At 39.9% G+C, this 21916-nt stretch overlaps 1 pseudogene; it reads left to right on the top strand.

Moving 5' to 3' along the window:
* The first annotated feature begins 15140 nt into the window (after positions 1–15140).
* Positions 15141–21684, top strand: LOC119543838 (annotated as a pseudogene).
* Positions 21685–21916: the final 232 nt, after the last annotated feature.

Below are 21916 nucleotides of genomic sequence, written 5' to 3'. Positions count from 1 at the left end.
TTTGTTTTTTGGGGAACGTGATGATTTCGGAGCCTCTGGGATCCTCCATGTAGCCCTGGTTATACATATTAAATGCTCACTGACACTGAGCCAAAAGGCTTATTCTTAATGTCCAGCTGATAGGATAACCCTAGAATGTTCCGTGAGAAGGCAGCCATGTCTCCATTCAGTTTTTAGGCTCTAAGAATATCTTCCTGCAGCAATTTGCATATGGTCAAGTCCTGATAAATGCTTATGAACTCTATATCCTTAAAAGAAGAAAAGATGCATTTACAAGGGAACTGCTCCTTGGAAGGAGGGATTCTCTGAAAGCAATATTTTCATGAGTTCCACTGACCCAAATCCTGTCACCACCACCACCCTCCAAAAGGAAACCCAAACAAAAAACTTCACAAAAACACGTGTCTTTTGGCTATAGCTCCCATCAGTACACAATGTTGGAATGCTGCCATTCCCCTGCCCCTTTTGGAGACTGTAAAAACTGTGGCGCAATTGCTACGTGGTACGTCATGGAATACAGATTCAGAGGTTCAAGGTACAACAGGAACTTTCAGCAAATGACTGCTTTATGACTTACATAGATCAAAGGGTCCAAAAGAGCAGGGGAAGAGATCCCATCATGGCCAACCTCCAGGGGTGGCCAGAACTCCTCAGTTCAGGGTCTGTACATGGCAGCTCCACATACCTTACTTTGCATTGGAAAAGAGAAACCACTGTATACTGTTTGAGTGTGGTATTTATCCACCCTGGATGGAGTGACTCTGCCACTGAGAATTCCTGTGCTGTTAAGCATCTGGGGCTGCTTGCTCCTAGTTTCCAAGTTTAGGGTCTGGTTGGGCCTTTTTATTAGACTTAGCATCTAACCGAGACTGTGGAGTGGAAACAGCACAATAGAGGAGGAGGCGGGAGTAGGCCAGGGCTGGGAGATGGCCTCTTAGCATGGGTCCATGACTTCCCCAGCAAAAGCAGGTACGTGTTGCATGAGAAAAATAAAAATTTAAAAATGACTTGCCCACAAAAAGCAGTACAGGTTATTGCACATATTCATATTAGCTTCTGCTCCAGCAGAGAATGGCTTATTTAATTGCATTTTGGGAACTCTCTTGTAGAGAGAGATTTATAGCTTGTTGCTTATGAAAACCTATTTCTATTTTAAAATATAGACTCTCAGCAAGTGTCACCCTGAAGAATTGGGCCTACTAGACTATTTTGTTATATTTTAGAGGATAAAAAAGCAGGCGGCAGTTCTCACTATTAAGCCACAGCTATGGAGCTGCCACTCTCAACCTCATTACTCAAGGCTCTCTTTAGTTCAATTATACACCTCTACAGCTAAGAAAGATAGATGGAGGTCATTTGGGAGCTGTAAACCACAATGCCTTGAATGCAGAACTATGTTCTTAAACTGATTTACACCTTGTTCTCCAGTGTTCTCCAGTGGGGGCTTCAATTGAAATGCAGGAGCCATGATTGAAAAGGCTTTTTCGTGGGTTCAGCATCAGAACCCAAGCTGGTTGGGAATTATTACCTTCATCAAATGGCAAGTGATAGTGAATGTCACCTTCATTATTTTGGTGGTAGCAGCAAAACCAAACCAAACCAGAGGGGGAATTGTGGTTCTTGGTCAGAAGGTCCTTTGGAGGGGGAAGAATGACATTTACATCTCCTCTAAGTTTCAACTTGATTGTGCATATTGGTCCAGAGAAAAAGGAATTGGGACATTGAAAGGAGCAATTTGCTTTTCCAGCATTGACAAAAAGACCACCATTCTGCTCTGATTTAACTCACATATATCTCCCAATGTGAAAAACCTAAACTGTACCAAAATAAAGGTTAATTAAACCAGGCAAATCCACATGAAACTTCTCCCAGAGCAATGAAAGATCCTTAAACATTTAAGGTAAGTGTATTTATTGTCCTGTAGCTGCTCCTCTCCTTTAACGCCATAGGTTCAACTTCTGTATCATCAACCCTTAGTTGTTTCTCCAGGGTTGCCTCAGAGAGTTGTCATCATTAAAGAGCACATTTTTAAAATAATTAATGAAAGCAGAAAATGTGCCTATGAAAACATGATGCTCTTATTTCCCTTCACCTGCCTAAAGCTGAACGGGGTGTGAAAAGAAGTATCATTTCCGTTGCCCAAAAATTTATCCTAACGGGTTACCAGGATCCAAACAACATAGATCTTTCAGTTATATGTGACTACAATGGACACATATGTATCCACAGTGACAAAGGAATTTCATAAAAATTCACTTTTGAATTATAGGTTTTAAAGAATTTTATTTCCACTGATATGTTTTCATGTGGAAAGAAATAGACCTTTGTAGGAACCTCCTTGAGATCAATACAGAATCAGTCATGCTTCCCTCTCAGAAGAAAATAATGATTGAACTCATGTCATATTAGAGGTTTCCTGTGACAGCTTTTCTCTATTTAAGTTAATCTTAAAATTAGATTCCTTTATTTTTATGGAATGGTATTTATGATGTTCCCTTAAACTCCAAACAGTCTTAAAAATAGTGGACTTAAAAACATATCATTAACATGTAAAGTTATCTCAGACACACTGTAGAGTGTATTTTTAAGGGCTAAACATTTTATGGCCATCTTAATGGTGACTTATAAATAAGCTGAAACATTCTAGGGTTCTGCTCAGCCTTTGGAATCAATGTGTCTTTAGGGGATGCTATAACTAGAGACCAAAATAGGAAATTATTCCCTTTCCACCTATTCATTGAGGCATTACCTTTGAAAGTATATTTATTGTTGAATAACAAAGAATCTATCCATTTCATTTTTTTTTGAACACTGACTAGGTATTTCACATTCCCAGAGTCTCCTTTGTTGACTCCATTCTGTTTCATTCACACTCCTCCTCCTCACACATACACTTTAGCTGCACTGGCCCTTCTACTCCTCAGACATGGCAAACTTGCCTGTGAGAATCTTCTGCCTGGAACTCTCGTCCCTAAAGTAGGTGGACAGCTATTTCTTGTTCATCTTTGGGCTGAACTTAAAAGTCTCCTCCAGAGGAACTCTGCTTTGACCACTTTCACGCTTAGTCATTCTCCATCACATTGTCGTGTTGACTTTTATTTTCTGTGCTGCACTTATTATCATCAACTATATGTTGGTTTACTTGTGTTTATTATCTACCAGAACTTTCACCTTGTCTTCTTGCTTACTGCCAAATCCCCAGACCCAAGAAAGGCAGGCATACAAGAAAAAGTAACTTGAATGAATGAATGACGGGTTTCAGAACCCTTGGAAAATTTATACTTATGGTTATTAAGAGGGTGAATACCACTCAATAGTTAAAAAGAATGAGGATTCATTGGGCATTGACATTGAAAACATCCATGAGTAATTGTTACATGGGAAAACAAGTTGCAGAATTATTCATTTAGGAAAGTGTAATTCCATTTTAGTAAAAATTAATATAAAAGTGATGGATTATACATAAGTTATATATGAATAAAACCTAGTTTAGAAAAAAATACATAAACAATAGTAATTATTTCTGAGATGGGATTACATGAGACTTAACTTTCTAAATTACACTTATCTATAATATTTCAATTTTTAAACAATGAAATTTATTTAATAAGCAGCTATTTATCATCTAGTGTATACCAAAGACTGTTCTTAGTGCTAATTAGTATATTACTGAAAAAATAAACTCCCTGCCTTCTCAGAGGCCCCATTATAAGTTCTAAGAGGAAGAGAGATACAATGGAGAAAAACAAAGCCACTTGGAGCAAAGATAGTGGCAAAGAGAGGCTACTATTTGGGATATGGTGGACAGAGAAAATCTCTTGAAGAGGTGACATTTGAGCAGAATTAAACAGGGTCCATCAGTCAGGAGTGTCTTATCTATGGGGCAACCAACAGCCATAAACCTCAGTGGCTTAAAACTAATAAATATCTATTTCTCACCCACATTAATGTCTAACATAGCGCAATGAGGGCTCTGCACTTGTCATGCAACCATCCTTGCCGACTGCAGCTCCGCCATCTTGTAGCAAGACCATCTTGGCACATGTGGCTTTCCTGATCACCACAGGGGAACAGAGGGGACTGGAGAGGGAAACAGCACAATTACATCAATTAAATGCTTTGCTTAGAAGTGGCATGGCACTTCTGTTCACAAGTCATTGGCTTATCATGAAAGAATTCTTCTGTGTATCAGAAAATAAAAGAGAACCAGATATTAGTGAACATTAGTAATGTTTACTGTAAAGAGAAAGTCATATTGTTATCTGGTGGAAAAGTTTTTCAAGTAATGAGAACAGAAATTGCAAAGGCCTTGAGGTTGTATGACCTTATTGTGTTCCATGAAGGTAGCAAGGTGGCTAGAGTTATGTTAAGGGGAGAAGGGAAAATGACATTGAGTAAGTGAATAAATAGAGAAGGAGCAAGACAGGTGTATTAGTTAGGGTTCTCTAGGGAAACAGAATCAATGAGAGGTGTCTCTGATTATCAAATTGTAAAAGTGACTCACGTAACTGTGGGTATGCACGAGTCCAAATTCTGTAGAGCTGTCAACAAACTGTCAACTCCAAGGAAGATGTCCGATGAACTCCTCAGGAAATGAACCGGCAACTTCAACGAACTCCTCAGGAAATGAACTGGGATGTTTGACGAACGTGTTCGATGAACTCCTCAGGAAATAAACCAGCAACTTCAACGAACCCCTCAGGAAATGCTTCACCGGGCAGCTGAAGAAGAAGTGAAGGTCCTCTACCTGTCTTGCTTATAAGTCTTCAACTGATTAATTGGATCAAATCCAGCCAATTGCATTCTCTCTTTGTGGAAGGCACGCCCTTTGGTGAGTCATCAATCACAGCTGCAGTCAATTGACTGATGATTTAATAAACCAGCCTGTTGGTTTATCAACCAGCCTCAAACGTCCTCACAGCAATTGTTAGGCCAGTGTTTGCTTGACCAGACAGCTGGGTCACCTGGCCAAGTTGACACATGAACGTAACCATCACAACAGGTCACTACTTAGTTGGGTAAAATAGAGACCCAAATGTTTTCGAGATGTAAACAGTTCCAAGATTTTGACTGCCCATCAATAAATCCCTCAGGTCTTTTATTTAAAACAAAAACAAAAACACCAGCTGAAGCCCTAAAATGTCAGAATGCACAGGAAGTATATAAGTTCCTTTAATATGGGTAAACAATTGAATTGAGTATACACAGATGACTGCTACATGGAGCAGGAGATAGAGCATCTTCCAACTGAAGGTGCCCAGAAGTTGCTGGTACTAACATTTGGGAAGAAGAAGCCTTGAGTCCTTTGAGAAGTTCTCCATCATGTTAACAGGGTTTTTAAATCTCCAGTCTCGCCAGACTCAAGTAAAGGTCTCCCTTCTTGCTAGACTCATGTAACTAGTAACAGCTATGGTTTGGGATATTCTTCTGTACCTAAGGTGAATCAAAACTCAATTTCCAGGTCCATGTTACTGGTCTTCTCATCCCACTAGGAGACCTTCAGTCTTGCCTGGGTCTATTCCTGCAATAATTATGTGAAATTGTAAAGGGCAGATAGTGATGTAGGAATATAAATTACCAAGAATGGAAGGAATCAGACATCTTGTAGGCCTTGTAGGATATGTCTGATGTGCTTAAGAGCAAAGCAAGGAGTTCAGCATTCCAAACAAAGGGCCCAGAAGCAAGCAATTACCCAACCTGGTTGTGGAATATGACATCTGGTTCTCTTCTTATTGGTACTATCATCTATTCATTTCAACAAATTAGATACCTCATTCTCTCCTCCTGCCCATGCCCTAAGTCATCACTGAAACCTACACCTTTTACCTCCTAAATAGCTCTTACATTAGTCCATTCATCTTCATCTCCACCATCCTTCTGCCCCTATCCTGGTCCAAAGCTTCATCATCTCTTCCCCGTACTACAACTTTGCTTCTTAACTTGTGTTTGACTCCCACTCTTGTCTTGTTCCATCCAATCCTCACGCTGGAGGCATAAGGAAGTTTTCCTCACGTAAATCTAATCATGTCTGCCTCTTTTCTTAAATCATTCAGTGTCTTCCCATTGTTGTTAGATGAAGACTAAAATCATGGTCCAAAAACACATGATCCACAACAGTTGCATGGTCTTGCTGCTACTTATCTTTTAGCTACATCTAACTGGGCATCTCCTCCCCCACTCTGAATTCTAGCCACACTGTCTTCCTTTCAGACAAATGTACCAAGACCCCTCCCAACTGATCTTTCAGTTCAATTGTGACCATGCTCGTTTCCGACTCACTTATGATTTTAGTTCAAAATGATATTTTTCATCCCAGAAAGCCTTTTCTGTGTTGATCTTAAATCTACTTAACTATTCAAATTGTGCAAGTTGTCACCTAATTGCTTAAGAAGCTTAATTTCTTTAGGTGATGATTTACCTTTCCCTCTCTGGCTACTGAGATCCCCTTAGATATATAGCTTTCATTTACTTCCCTTTCCATTGGGCCCCTAAAGTGGCAACATCCCAACTGTAAGGGGACATTAAGCAGTAATGACCCATGTGGGCTAATGGCACAGCAGCACACAGGTATTCAGAATCCCCACTGTGACCTCTGCTTCCTTGTATCTGGGGTTCTCCTAGCTTCAGGGGTGGAGAAGACTCAGCCCACCTGCACATGTCTTTTTGGCCCTTGGAACAGGAATGGTCCAGTACACCCCCTGGGCAGAAGACAACCTTCACTGAGAGCTCTGGGGCTCCTTATAGGCCTGAGGTTCTTCTCAGGTGTCCAGAGTTCCCTTGAGTTGGTCCCTAAGACCAGAGCAGAGAACCACTAAGCCTCTTACAATCATGCCCACCAAGCTCACCTGTCAGCCGGCCCCAGGAGTTGCTGACTCAGAAGAGATAGATGAATTGGAATGGAGTTGGGATTAGAAACAAGGCAGAAACCTTCACCTTCCTGGAATCCCCTGCCTCGTCCTGAGTCAAGTTCAATGTTAAGCAATCTCCCTTCTCTGTAATCAATAATCAATTCATTACACAAATCAAGATCACCAGGAGGCACCCCTTCAAGCCCACTAGGATGGCTATTATCTTTAAAATGAAAAACAACAAGCATTGATGAGGATGCAGAGAAATAAGGAATACTCTTGCATTGCTGGTGGGCTGTAAAATGTGCAGCTGTTGTGGAAAACAATTTGGTGGTTTCTCAAGAAGTTAAACGTAGAATTTCCACTCCAACAGATAGTTGTACACCAATGTTCATAGTAGCATTATTCATAAGAGCCAAAAGGTGGAAGCAACCCAATAAATGAATGGATAAATAAAATGTGGTATATAAATACAATAAAATATTATTCATTAATAATAATATTTTAAAAATAATGAAGTTTTGATACATGCTGCAACATGGATGAACCTTGAAGACATCACATTGAGTGAAATAAGCCAGACACAAAAAAAACACATAGTGAATGATTTCACTTATACAAAATACCTAGAATAAGCAAATTCATAGAGACAGAAAGTAGATTACAGGTTACCAGGGACTGGGGGTGGGGAAAAATGGGGAGTTATTGTTTAATGGGTACAAAGTTTCTGTTTGGGGTAATAAAATAGTTTTGGCAATGGATGGTGGCTTTGGTAGTACAATATTATGAATGTAATTAATATCACTGAATTGAACACAAGAAAGTGGATAAAATGGGTAAATGTATGTGATATGTATGTTACCACAACAAAAATTTTAAAAATTAACTATCATAGCTGGTGACATAAACCAAATATATAGGCATGTAACTTCCAGCTGATGGCAAGATTCTTGGAATCATTTTACCAAAGCTGATTGCAGTTCCAATTGGGTGCCAAGCATGGCCCCTGCCCTCATACCCTCATCACCTCCTCCTTATCCTTTTACAATCACATGTGTGGTAGACAGGGAAATAACCTCCAAGTATGCCCATATTCCAATTCCCCAAATCTGTGAGTGTGACTTTATATGGCAAAAGTGACTTTAATGTGATTAAGGAGCTTGAAATGGTGAAATGGTCCTGGATTATCTTGGTTGGCCCTATGTGCAATCATGAACATCCTTTAAGAGGGAGCAAAGGGAGATCTGACCACAGAAGAGAAGGCAATGTGACCCCAGAGACAGGGAATGGAGGGATGTGGCCACAAGCCAGGGACTGCTAGCAGCCACAAGAAGCTGGGAGAAAACTGATTGTGGTGGTGAATGCACAACTATATGATGACACTGTGAGCCGTTGATTATATACTTTGGATGGATTGTGGTGTGTGAATATATCTCAGTAAAATTACATTTAAGAAAAAGAAGCTGAGAGAGGCAGGGATGGATTCTCCCCTGGTACATCTGGAGGAAGCAGAGCTCTGCCAACACCTTGATTTTGGTCCAGAGATACTGATTACAGATGTCTGACCTCCAGAATCATGAGAGAATAAATTTCTGTTGTTTTAAGCCAAAAAGAAAAATTCAACCAATTAATATTAACATAAGAATACTGTGTTGGTCTGGGAGCAGTGAGAAGTTGTATAAAGGTAAACATAATTAAAAGCATTGTCAGCATTATGAAAGCAGAGAAAAGCAAAATAAGCTATGCTTGAAAGTCAATTGAACTTCTGTTTGGGAAAAGATTTACCAAGGCAATGGCTTTATTTTGGGGGAGAGAGGATTGGGGGAGGACATTCTACTAGCTTGCTACAGTACTTTCTGAAATCCAAATAACAAAGAACTTCGTAAACTCTAAAAATTATATAATAACTAAAAGGTCACTTTTGCCACTTCCACGTACAGAACTAAATGCTCTCAAAATGTGTGAAGTGAGGGGAAATGAGAAATCCCACATTTAAATAAAGTATATTCTTTTCATAATTAAATGTGGTCAGTAGATAGCCTTTCAGAACAATTTTTTTAATTGGATGTGCTTGGCTGTGAGTGGTGGAAAGAGCAGAAAATTGATTCTATACTTCCATTTTATTGGTTGAGAGAAGAAATAAAGTGATAATTTTTTAATTGCTCATCCTTGTAGGTTAAAAATAATAAGCAGGTAATTCCTATATTACTTTGTAATTGCTGCATAACAACTTATCAAAACTTCAGCAGCTTAAAATCACCCATGTTTATTATCTCACAGATTCTATGGATCAAGAGTCTGCAAGGCAGACAGTTGTGTTGATCTGGGCTGTGGTTTCATCTGAGGCTCGACTGGGGAAGGACCCATGTCCTCACTCACATGATTGCTGAAAGTATTCAGTTCTTGTGGTTATAGGACGGAGAGCTTCAGCTTTTATGGCTATCAGATCCTAGAGGCCACCTGCAGTTCCCTGCTACATAGCTCTCTAGATAAGCAGTTCACAAAATGGCAGCTTGCTTCTTCCGAATCAGCAAGACAGGAAGCCTCTAGAGTGATTCTGCTGGTAAGATGGAGACATAATCATGAATGTAGTCATGGGGATGACAACCTATGTCCTTGGCCATATTTTATTCATTAAAATCACATCATAACACCATAGGTGCATGGAGCTTTGAATGGGAAGTGGGATTTGGTGAGTTTGTACAGGCTGGGTTGAAATCCTGACACATCCCAGAGTGACATGGACAGAGAGTATAAGTGTATTTGTGGGGCACCCTGAGGAGCTTGGGAGAAATGCAGAAGTGTTGGACTCCCCCACCTAGGCTATTGCTGATTTTCCCACAAACACTGAGGGCTGCCAATTTAATGGACCAAGTCCTCAATCAGGGGCTTTCCCCTGTAAGGCTAATTGTTGCAAGGGAGAGGCTAAGCCCACTTATAACTGTGCCTAGAAGTCCCCCCCAGAGAGTCTCTTTGTTGCTCAGATGTGGCCCCCTCTCTCTCTAAGCCCACTTGGCAGGTGAACTCACTGCCCTCCCCACTACATGGGACTTGACCCTAGAGGTCTGAATCTCCCTGGCAACACAGAATATGACCACCAGGGATGAGCCTGGACCCAGCATCATGGGATTGAGAACATTTTCTTGACCAAAAGGGAGAAGCTAAATGAAACAAAATAAAGTTTCAGTGGCTGAGAGATTTCAAATGGTGTCAAGAGGTCACTCTGGAGGGTATTCTTATGTGCTATATATAGATATCCCTTTTTAGTTTTTAGTTCATTGGAGTAGCTAGAAGTAAATACCTGAAACTGTCAAATGGCAACCCAGTGACCTTGATTCTTGAAGACAATTGTATAACTATGAAGATTGCACAGTGTGACTGCGTGACTGCGAAAACCTTGTGGCTCACACTCCCTTTATCCAGCACATGGACAGATGACTGGAAAATGGGGACAAAAATTAGATGAAGAATAGGGTGGGATGGAGGACATGGAAAGACTTGGGGTTCTTTTTTGCTTTTATTTTTATTTTGGAGTAAGGAAAAGTTTCAAAAATTGATTTTGGTGATGAACGCACAACTGTATGATGGTGCTATGAATAATTGTTGTACACTGTGGATGACTGTAGGGTGTGTGAATATATCTCAATTAAACTGTATTAAAAAAAGTAAATGAACAATTCAGGGAGAAGGGGAATGGGATGTTTTGGATGTTCTTTTTTATTTTAATTTTTATTTTATTTTTTGGAGTAATGAAGATGTTCAAAGTTTGATTGTGGTGATGAAAGCACAACTATATGATGATACTGTGAACAACTGATTGTACACTTTGAATGATTTTATGTTCTGTGATTATATCTCAATAAAATTGCATTAAAAAAAATCACATCATAGGTTCTGCCCACACTCAAGGGGAGGGGATTACACAAAGGTTTGAACATCAGGAGGTAGGGATCAAGAGGGTCACCTTCAAGTCTGTCATCCACACCTCTTCTATATATTTATTCATTTGTGTGTTTATTTCAGATTCTATAATTATATTAATATTACATAGTGAGTGATTAAGAGATTGAATTTATGCCTGGGTGTAAATCTCAGCTTGGACAGTTCCTATTTTGTGTGACCATGGGCAATTTTCATAAACTGTGTGTCTCACTCTCCTCATCAGGAAAAATGAGTATAATAAGAGTATCTACTTCAAAGAGTTGCTGTGATAATATGAATAAATATAAAGCACCTAGAATAGTGCCTGGCCCATATAACATTCTCAATAAATCTTAATGAATATAAAATGCACACATACAGTAGAAAATCTAAAAAGACCATTATAAAGTAAATATTTTAAAAAGTTCTAAGTTTTTCCCACACTCTAGGACATGGTTTTATGCACCCCCTCTGGTCTACAGTCTCAACTTTGAAGATCATGGTACAAATTACCATGCAGGCTATGGAATCTTAAGAAAAATCTCCATGAAATAAGATTTTAAATACAGAAGACAACTTCTGAACCATTCTCCCCCACCTCCTTCACTTGACATATAAGGAATTGGAAACCCAGAGAGATTAAACACAATGTCAGAGGGTACATGATTCCAGAGTACTGAAAGAAGTAAAAATAGGAATCTCCCCCTTGGGGACAATGTATATCCAATTCAACACTATCACTATGTACGTAAGATACTGCTGAAAATATCTCCCCATTTGTGATGATAGTCATTTTAGATATGCTGAAGTCTGACTTCCATTCTAGATAAATTATTTCTAGAAACCCCAGAGAAACCATTGTGTTGAGTTGGTATGCATGAGACATATTTATTGGGGATAATCCCCATAAAAAACAATAGTTAAATACTACTTAATCATAGTGGGATGATAGATAATATACTAATATTATGCAAGTCCAATGGGCATTGTCAAATGATTGGAGTCCCCGTTTAGGGTCCTACATAATTATCCTTCTTATCGTGGCAGAGGCTTTGGTGATGCCTTTTGTTAATCAGTATCACTCTAAACCACTGTGGGATGCTCAACCAATCAGACAGCTCGATTACCGTGGTTGAATGGTCCTGACCTCATGAATATGAATAGAGGATTCACACAATAGAGTAGACTTTTAATGACAATGAAAATGCCATGAGGGATGAAAGAAAGTGTGGATTAAAAAAAATAATAATTAAAATTGAAATGAGAAAAATCATAATTAGCTGTGAGGATTACATATATCTGTTAAAATGTTTCTCACTTGCCTTGTGGACAAAGAACTAGAGCTAGTCATTTTACACTTCATTTCCTCTAGATATGGATGTCCCAACTGCTGACAGCTGGACCTATCTTGCATTTGAATAATATAAAGATCCATGTAAATATTTGGAAAACAGAAGCAGAAGGATGAGAGTTCAGACGTGCTCTTAAGGCAAGTGTCATAATGCTTAACTGGCAGGCATAAAACTTGAATGGTGCTGGATCAATATGTCATGGTTCAAAGGCTGTGCAATGTGCAATGTGAAAGGTGTCATTCAAAATCCTTGGACAATGTGACGCTAAACAAAAGCACAAACAAAGATGATGTGAAATGTGTAATATTTACTAACTTATTCCCCTTATTCCACTTTTACCCCTTCCAAATGTTCTATGTTTTTGCTCACCTAGGTACAAAAATAAAGCAAAGAAAAAAAAAAAAACAGAAATTAGAAGTAGTTGAGAAAGATAAAACAAAGGGAATGCAAGGGTAAGTTCATAAATGAAGACATGGATGGAGTCAATCCACAAAAATGCATACCATGAAATTTTCCATAGAGGGGGTCCTTATGATCTATGATCTGAATTCATTAATTGAGTGTCAGAAGTTACAAGGGCTGTTTAAGGAAAGCAAGAGTCATAAGGAAAATATTCACTAATGAATGTCAAGTTTGAAAATGGCTCTTTTCTTATCCCTGGCATCTACCCTTTCTGGTTGAATTCTTTGTCACTTTCCCTGACTATCGTAATTGTACAAAAGCAAACACAATTTGTACAAGGCCTTGTATAGTGAAATTGTAAATCCTGTAAAAGATGCAGGACTTCATGAAGTAGATGAAAGTCAGATCGGATAATGTTTGAATCACAATCTAGTGGCAAGTAAGGATCTTACAGTTAGACTAGTTAACCACTAAATAAGGGGAAATGGATGGGGAAGATACTAATGGTATATGCTTCAAAAGCAAAGGATTTGAATATCAAAGGATTTAGATGGCCCTTGGGAAAATAGATGAAGCTTTTGAATATTTCTGCAAAAAAAATGACCTTCTGGGTCTTACAGTGAAAGTCAAATGTGAAGGACGGCTTTCTACACTATCACATAATTGTATCAGAAAAAAATCAAATATCAATCCAAGATTCATTTTTCATCTTTTAAATTAATTTATACTTGCCAAACATGTTAAATATTAGATAAAATAAACTTTTTTATCAGTTTAACTTGGTTTTTTGAGATAAAGTTTCTATCAACCCTCTCTACCCTCACTGCCCCCTCCCCTAGCAATTTTTGGTCTCTGATTTGAAAGGTCTTTTTTGTAGTATTATCATTATTAATAAGTGCCTTAAATATCTTTGTAAGGGTGGACCCTGATTTTCCTGTAGCAAAATCAAGGAGGAAAACATGATCAGTTATGTTATTCATGGTATCCCTGAGATAAAGACAAGTCAGCTGCTCACGATTAGAAAGTCACATTTATTTCTTACATCCAGTCTAGAGCTACAACTGGGACACAGCGAGATATACAAAAAAAAAAAAAAAAAAAAAAAAAAAAATCTTGCAACAAACATTGCCATGTTTTCCATTGGGTTAATTTTTCATTGTAGCTCACGATTTAAGCTAATGACTCCTCACCAGCGCCCAATGATCAGGTAAAAGAGTTTTATACAAGACTGATAGGGCGTTGCCTGGGTAAGCAACCCTCAGCTAATTTCATTTAATCCAAGAATGGATTTTAGAGTTTCTAAAGCAGTGTTTCCCAGAGTGTGTTCCAGGGTACACAACTTCTAAAAGTTCCTCTGGAACAAAAAGGGGGCGGGAGGTGGAACGAATGGTCCATAATCAAATAAGTTGGAAAATGCTGCATGCTACTTTTAGAGATTCCCAGTGGCCAGCAGTCTGCTCAAAGCTTGGGAAAATCAGTACAGCATGGTGGCTGAGAGCTCAGATGTTGGAGCCCAAGTGCCTGGGTTTTATCCTGGTTCTTCTACTCGCTATCTCTATGAACTGGGACATGTTATTAACCTCTCCACACCTCAGTGTTCTCATCTGTAAAGTGGGAATGAAAGTGATAATACCATCATCATAGGCTTGCTGTGAGGGTTAATTCATTGTTCACAATGCCTGATCCAGAGCAACTGATATATAAGTATCAGCTATAGATATAGCCTGCATAGAAATGAGTTCAACATTGTTTAATTCTGTGTTTCACACCAAATTTGACCACAGAAACTAACGCTCCCCTTCTTTTGTTCTGATAATAGCTATGAACATCCTGGAAATAATCTATGTGTAAATTCTGAAACTGTGGTTTTTAAACAGGTGTGTACATTATAAACACTTGTAAAACTTTATCCAAAAAAAAAAAAAAAAAAAAAGCACACCCTCCACCCTAAACCAAGAAACTGACTCAGTCATGTGGAGGGAGCACAAATAGCCAAATTTTATAAAGTTCCACAGGTGATTCAGATGTGGTTCTCAAACACTGATTTGGGGTATTGGCATTAAGTCAGAACCCCTGCATCAGCAAGACCTGGGAACTTGATAGAAATGCAAATTCCTGGGCCCCACCCCAGATAACTAGATCAGAACCACTGTTGTGGGGGCCCAGGAATCACCTCCAGGAGATTCTGTTTGAGGAACACTGACACAGGGAAATGAGTAGAACTACCTGCCCTTATAGTTTATCCCCCAAACGTTTAGTTCTCTCTGCTGACGTGTTGAGAAATTTCAGAAAGATGCAACAGATTATACGTAGATTTCAGTGCATCTAAGGCGATTCCCTTGAAAAGAAGAAAAGGAGCAATTCTATCTTGCCAGTTCAATTCAGAGCCAAAGGTTTTAGAATTTGGATCAAAATTAGCATTCTGCCCACAAAGACCTGCATCTAAATAGAAGGCCACCTGTGACAGTTTTGTAGCGTGTTGACTTAGCTAACTGGAACCGTGTATCCCTGAATGCCCTTCCCTGCACGACTCTGAGTAAAGGTGAGCCAACTGGAACCGTGTATCCCTGAATGCCCTTCCCTGCACGACTCTGAGTAAAGGTGAGCCACAACGGGGATGTGCGTAAGGTTGGGATGGTGGAAGGAAGGTAGCCGCCGTGGCTCTCCGAAGGTCAAGGTAGGGTGTCGGGTGCTATTGAAGACCCTGGTTGCTGTGCTGCTTTGCTGGCTCACCTTGCTGGCAGAGGGGAGCAGCTGGGCCCCCAACCCCCCTAACTCCTCTCATCTACTCACTCCTTCAGCCTCTCTGAGGCCTGGTTCAAGTGCATGTACAGCTCCAGGGGGAAGGTCTTCAGCTTCTTCTGCAGGTCACCTTCCTGGTTGAGGCTAACGCCATGGGTTCCACTTTGTCTTCAGTCTCCTCCCTCCCATACTGCTTTTCTCCCTTGCTGCCTGCCCTGCAGACCTGCGGGAACCCAGTTCCCCAATGGGATTTAGAGGCACCTGCCATTCATAGACTCCTTTGCCACTTTGCCACTTACCCTTGTTTTCTAAGTTTCCTTCCAGACCTGTACTTCTTCAGCTTCTCCCATGAGATCATTGAATCTTCACGCAGAAGAGGGCTGTGTTCTATAGAACTTCAAGCAAAGGATTGTATGATCTGAAAAAAGTTAGGATGAGATTAGCTATTTACAAACATACCCTAATAAAAGAAAGTTGTCTAAGCCAGAAGCAGGAAGAATAAACAGATTTGGGCTCTTTTATTAATGGAATTGCTAATAATAACTAAGCTATAGTGGATGTTTATTCTGTGCGAGACTTTGTGCTAAATACTCTTCAGAGATTATCATTTAATCCTCACAACCCTACTGGGTTGGTATCCTTATTTGCCTCATTTTACATACAAGGAAATAGGCTCAGTGAGGTACTATAGCTGACTGTTCTCTAAGTACTGTGGGGATGTTTTTATGATGCATCCTCCTAACCAGCTGAGAAGCAATATCTGACTCATACAGTGAAACCCTATTGCCTCAACTCCATGTTCATTAAATAAATTTATAATGATTTGCCCACTGTTAGACATTTTTCTAATTATAAGAATAAAATATTTATTGGAGAAAAATTGGACACTTCGGATAAGTGTAAAGAAGTGAATAAAATCACCCAGATTCCTATCAATTAGGCAATTCCTTTAAAAATGACTTTCTATTCCTTCTACTTCCTATAAAAATAAAATCCATTTTTATAGGTTTTCTACTCCTACCACTTCTCATTTTAAATACATGTCTGTTTCTATTAAACATAAGATGATTTCAATTTATGTTTTATGTAAGAATGGACTCTTTGGTGTGAATAGAATTGTCTAATATTTGAAATAGATTCATTTAGTTAATGGTTAACATGCCAGGAAAAAAAGCTTCAGACAATAAAAATGGAGTTGTGGTGGAATTTTCTTTTAATGGGCTCTGATCAGTTTTTACTTGCGTTCTGAAAAAATCTTTTACACTCTTTTATTGAGATGCCACGAAGTCACTGGGGCCAAGATTTACTGTTGTTAATATGCCCTTCAGTAATGCTAAATTCAAGTATGAAAGGCTTATGAGGTTCCTTCTGACATAAAACTCCCGTGGGTTGCTGGGCTCCCCATCATAAATGGCTCCTTTATGGGAACCACTAACTAACAGGTCAGTGAATGGCAACAACAGGCATGAAAAGACTTTATTTTTTTGGGTTGCAGTTCTTTGTGTTTTCAAGTGATACAAAGATAAGTGGGTTCCAAATGTATATATCATTATTCATTGGGAGTTTCCACCCTTAATATATAATCTCCTGAACGATGAACTTCACGGTGTCATTGTGGCAGTGTGCAATTATCTAATAGGAAAGTGAGAGCCGTCCTGTATTTTGAGTAGCACTCACCAGGTCAATTAATTAAATGAGTGCAAATGCCTGCGAGTGAGAGATCCAGATCTAAGCCAGGCAGTCTCAGGATATCAGACTGTAAGAAACCAGAAAATGAAAGGAGACCAGGGGAAATAAAAGGGAGGCAGTTTTAAAGACAACGCAAAGAACTCCAATTCTATCCCCCACACATGAAGACAAGAACTATGTTAAATCCATATGGTTTGGCCAACATGAATTCTTGAGGCCCTTTCCCTCCCCATAGCTTAAGTACTTACTCTGTTGAGCATCTTTCCATTGTAGCTTACGTCGGTCATAGAATCTGTCTCATCTGAAAATGGGTTGTTGTGTAGTGTATATACAATCACCTTATTGATTTGGATTTACAGCACTATTAGAGATACCCATTTTTTCTAAGTGCTTAGCTTTTAGTTAGTGTAATCATCTTGCTCATGGGTAGTTCAGCTTTGCTTATGATGCTTGATGCTGTAACTGATGGGAATTAATTTAGAGAAACCAATGGAAGCATGATGTTTCCTAAAAAACAAAACAACATCTCTTTATTAAAACATTGAGCAAAACCCTTGAAGAACATGATGTAATACCACAAAAGAGCATTACTCAAAGAGACAGGAAAAGCTAGGTGTAATTAGACATCATACATTAACCCAGGACCCTTCTGGGAGACCTCCATGTCAAATGAGATCTACCTGAAGTTGCTTTGACTTTCTACCGCACAGCCCACAGGAGTCCAAAACTCTATAAAAGTTCTGCAGGTATATTCTTCTGGCCTCCTCTGTCTCTAAGGCTCTGTTTGCCTCTTGAGTTGCTATTCTTCCCCAATAGAACTTCTTCAAAGAGAAATCAAGTTCTTTCTTTGGTTTCTACTACAACAATAACAAAATAACTCGCAGCAAAGATTTTTCTATTTAATAAATTTTTACTAAATATTCTAAGGTTTACCAGTAAAGCATATATTCAGTCCGTAACTTTCCCCTTCTCTTTGATCCATCTCTTCTTTCCTCTTGCCTTTACCTCACTTCTCTCCTCTCTTCTGGATAGTCACTCTCTCTTATGTGAAGCAGTGTTGCTGTCTTTTCTTAGGCTTGGCACCATCTGCACCAATCCTGCCACACAGAGCAGGAGGGGGAGGTGAGGTGAGAGAGAAGAAGAAAGCCTCAATTTCTACCTAAGCCCTTCCCAGTGCATTTTTCCAGGCAAGCCAGTATTAAAAATAATTTTTAGTAAGTATATCTCTTTAGAAATGCATGGCAAAATATTTACAGATAAAATGGTACAATGAGTAAGGTTGGCTCAAAATAACATAGGGTGGGGGAATGGATGACAAAGATGGAACAAAATTGACCATGAGTTGCTAATTATTGAATCTGCATTTGGGTACATGGGAATTCTACTTTGTATATATATTTGAAAATTTCCTTCATATAAGGTTAAAAAATATTTTAAATTTTGTTTATTTATGCTCCATCTTATTTTACCAAAGATTTGGGGGGATAATATGGATATATATTTTAACATGGGAAAATATCAACAGATAAAAATCATTATTGGGCAAAATATTGATAAGACATTTCTGCACCCACCTCTCCTGGCAGGTTCTGGGGATGAGTGCTAGCCTGGCTGGTGAGGGTGGTAGACTGCCACTGAGAATTTTGCTGGGTCACTTTCTTAGTTTGCCAGAGCTCCTGTCACAAATACCAGAAACTGGTTTTGGTTTAAACAACACGAATTTATCAGCTCCCAGTTTTGAAGTTAGAAGAAGTCCAAAATCAAGATATTGGCAAAGCCTGCTTTCTCCCAGCATTCTGGTGCTGGCTGCCAGCTGTCCCTGGGGGTCCTTGGCTTGCAGCTCTGCATCCTGTCACATGGCAATGCCCTCCTCTTGCACCCAGTCTTCAGGCTTCTGCTGACTTCTGGCTTCTTCCTGTGTTCTTCTCCTACCTCTGGCATCCAGTTTCTTCTCTTTATAAGACCTCCAGTAATACGGATTAAGACCAACCCTCAGGGAGTTGGGCCACCCCTTAGCAAAAAGAGAACATATTCAAGATGTTCTAGGAACAATGTGTTCACACCCACAGGGATATGGATTAAAATTAAGAACATGTGTCTGTTGGGGAACATAATTCAACCTATCACAGTCATTAACACCAAAGAGAAGGTCAAGAAGCAGAATTGAGTGGACAGTGTGGCTAGAAGTGGCAGGAAGATGCAACTAGGGAAAACAAACTATGTGAACAAGCAAGAGGACAAGCAAATATCCAAAGGGGGATGCAGGAATAGATTTTATGTGCTTTCTGCATCTGGCAAGTGGCTCAGGAGAGGACCACACAAAGTGTCAGGGTTGGAGAACGGGGCCTTGGAAGGGGCTGGAATCACGTTGTAGATGTGCACGCCTAAGTCCTACACAGCTAAAGCTGACATGCAGGACCGGCCCCATCTTCCTGATGATTAAAGCCCAGAAGGAAGAATGATCACCTACATAATTTTGCATCGCACATAAGGGAAAAATATATCTGGCTTCTAGAGAAAGCAAAGTTTTCCTAATGCCTAGATCTGAAAATACATATATGTTTTTCAGAAAGTTTTAAATGTGGGAACTGGCCTCAGGGATGCTGAGAGCTGGTTCAGTCACAGTGAAAAAACATTCCTAGTCCTCCAGAAAGGACAGATGGGGAAAACAAAATAAACCATTATACAGCACATGCTTTGCTATGAGGTATGATTGGGCCTCTGGGTCTTTTTCAGCCTTCTGCATCCAATAATATGTCTAGACCACCTCACCACCCACTCGGGGCCCTGACTAACTTTCAGTGATTAAGAGGATGTAGCTTCATCTTCCCAGCAGCCCATGGTCTCTGCAACAGTCCTTTCTTATTTTCGTCCAATCTGTGAAAACTCTAAAGAAGAAAAAACAAGTCACCTGATAATTTTCTAGCTCTCCAAAAGAATAACCTCTCCCTCACTAACGAATTGCTCCAATCTCCCTTCCCTGTCAAGAATGTGTCTAGTCCTTGAATGAACAATTTGAAAGGACAGAATTTAGAGCTCTTTGAGACCTGGTCCAATTCCTTCACATGTGTGAAAACTGAGACCCAGAGAGATTAAGGGGACTTGCCCAGGGTCCCCCAGGTAGTTATGGCAGAGCCATGACTTAAACCCGTCTCCTGTGTTCCAAGTCTGGGCCAGTGACCACAAGCCATGTTGTCCCTCAGAAAAGGCAAACAGCCCCTTGTCATCCCCTTGCAGGTTCCCTGTAGATTTGTCTGCCTGGTCCACTGACACCTGTGCCCCTCTTTTAAATAGAGTATGTTCTTTTTCACAGAACTTAACTTTTGTAACATACTTTCAAAAGGTCAGTGTGAAAAGCTGGGCAGTAAAAACGAGTTGACCTCAGACTTGGTGCTAAACAAGGAAAATGGCAGAAGCATCTTTTTTTTGTTTTTTGTTTGTTTGTTTGTTTTTGTCATTGCTGTTGCTTAATGTAGCTGTATCTCCTCTGTTGTTCCAGGGCTGAATTCATTTGGACTACACATTCCTCAAACTCTATCTTTTACTTCGAAGATGATGAAACACATCAGTCTACTGAATGGCAAGGCTAAAGCTCATGGTCATGACACAACCATTTGGGGTTTGCCACCCTCATTCTCATAATCAGCTAGAACAGTTTGAGCCTTAGCAAGGGGCAGTGAGAAGGTGAGCCCTGTTTGGTGTGTTGTGTGGGAGCTGGTAGAGCTCAGAAAGCCTGCATACAGGCTAGGGGTCTCAAACTGAAATGTGCATAAGAATCATTTAGCTCAGTATCATGCAGATTCCCAGGTCCCAGCCTGGGAAATTGTCACAGAGGTGGGGGGTAAAGGGTAGAGTGTGGAGGAGTGGGCCTGGAAATCTGTGTTCTCAATGGGTACAGGAGACTCTGATACAGGTGACCCCATTCTACCCTTAGAGAAGAGTTTCTTAACCCCTTTAAAAATTATTATTATTTTCCCAAGAAGGAACATTTTTAGTCACTTTTCTCTAATTGACCCCTCCCTGTGAAAGTTTAATAACAGATATACCTGTATATCTGTTTATGTACTATAGACATTCTCAAGCCCACAGATCATTGTACTAATTAAGAATTCTTTGTTCCTTCCCAAGAATCAATTTTTGCCCTCTCTGGGGTGACATCACCTCCATGAGAATGCATGCCTTACACTGAGGAACAACTGGTACAAAAAACCTGTGAACTTTGGAGTTGGAAGAACTGGGTTCAGATCATGCTTGCCAATTCCAGGATGTTTAAATTTAGCTTCAATAGCCAATCTACAAAAGCAAGGAAGATCATAATACTCTTCTCATATGAAATTAATAAGAGCCTACCCTTAGGCTGCCTCTGCCACCGCCACGGCCTGTCAGTCTCAGGGCATCTAGCAGCTGCGGCAGGCTGAGAAGCAAGCCGCTGAGTAGGTCTCCGAGGCTCTCAAGTGAAAGAACCGGAGGCTGAAGCAGGCCAAAGAAAAAGCTCAGGCTGGGATTGAGCAGTACCGCCTGCAGAGGGAGAAAGAGTTCAAGGCCAAGAAAGCTGCGACTCTAGGATCCCACAGCAGTTGTAGCACTGAAGTGGAGAAGGAGACCCAGGGAAGATGACCATCCTCCAGACCTACTTCCAGCAGCACAGGGAGGAAGTCCTGGATAAACTCTTGGCCTGTGTCTGTGACATCCGGCCAGAAATCCATGAAAACTACCGCATAGATGGATAGGGGAGAAGGAGTGCCTGCTCCATGGATTGGCATTTTAGATGCCCTCACATAGAATATGAAGCTTTAGCAAAGCTAGAGTTACATTCTTGTGGAAAGCTGCTAAATTATTTCTGTATGTTAAATAGTAGGTCCTTTCACTTTTTGGAGAGTAGCAAACCTAGCTTCGTTGTACAGACTTAGAGCTTCTCCAAAGATTCCATCTTTTTTACCTCATATTTCTTATAAATGTAAT

The sequence above is a fragment of the Choloepus didactylus genome, chromosome 9, assembly GCF_015220235.1.
Source record: "Choloepus didactylus isolate mChoDid1 chromosome 9, mChoDid1.pri, whole genome shotgun sequence".
Lineage (NCBI taxonomy): Eukaryota > Metazoa > Chordata > Mammalia > Pilosa > Megalonychidae > Choloepus > Choloepus didactylus.
This window is presented reverse-complemented; position numbering and strand designations above follow the sequence as displayed.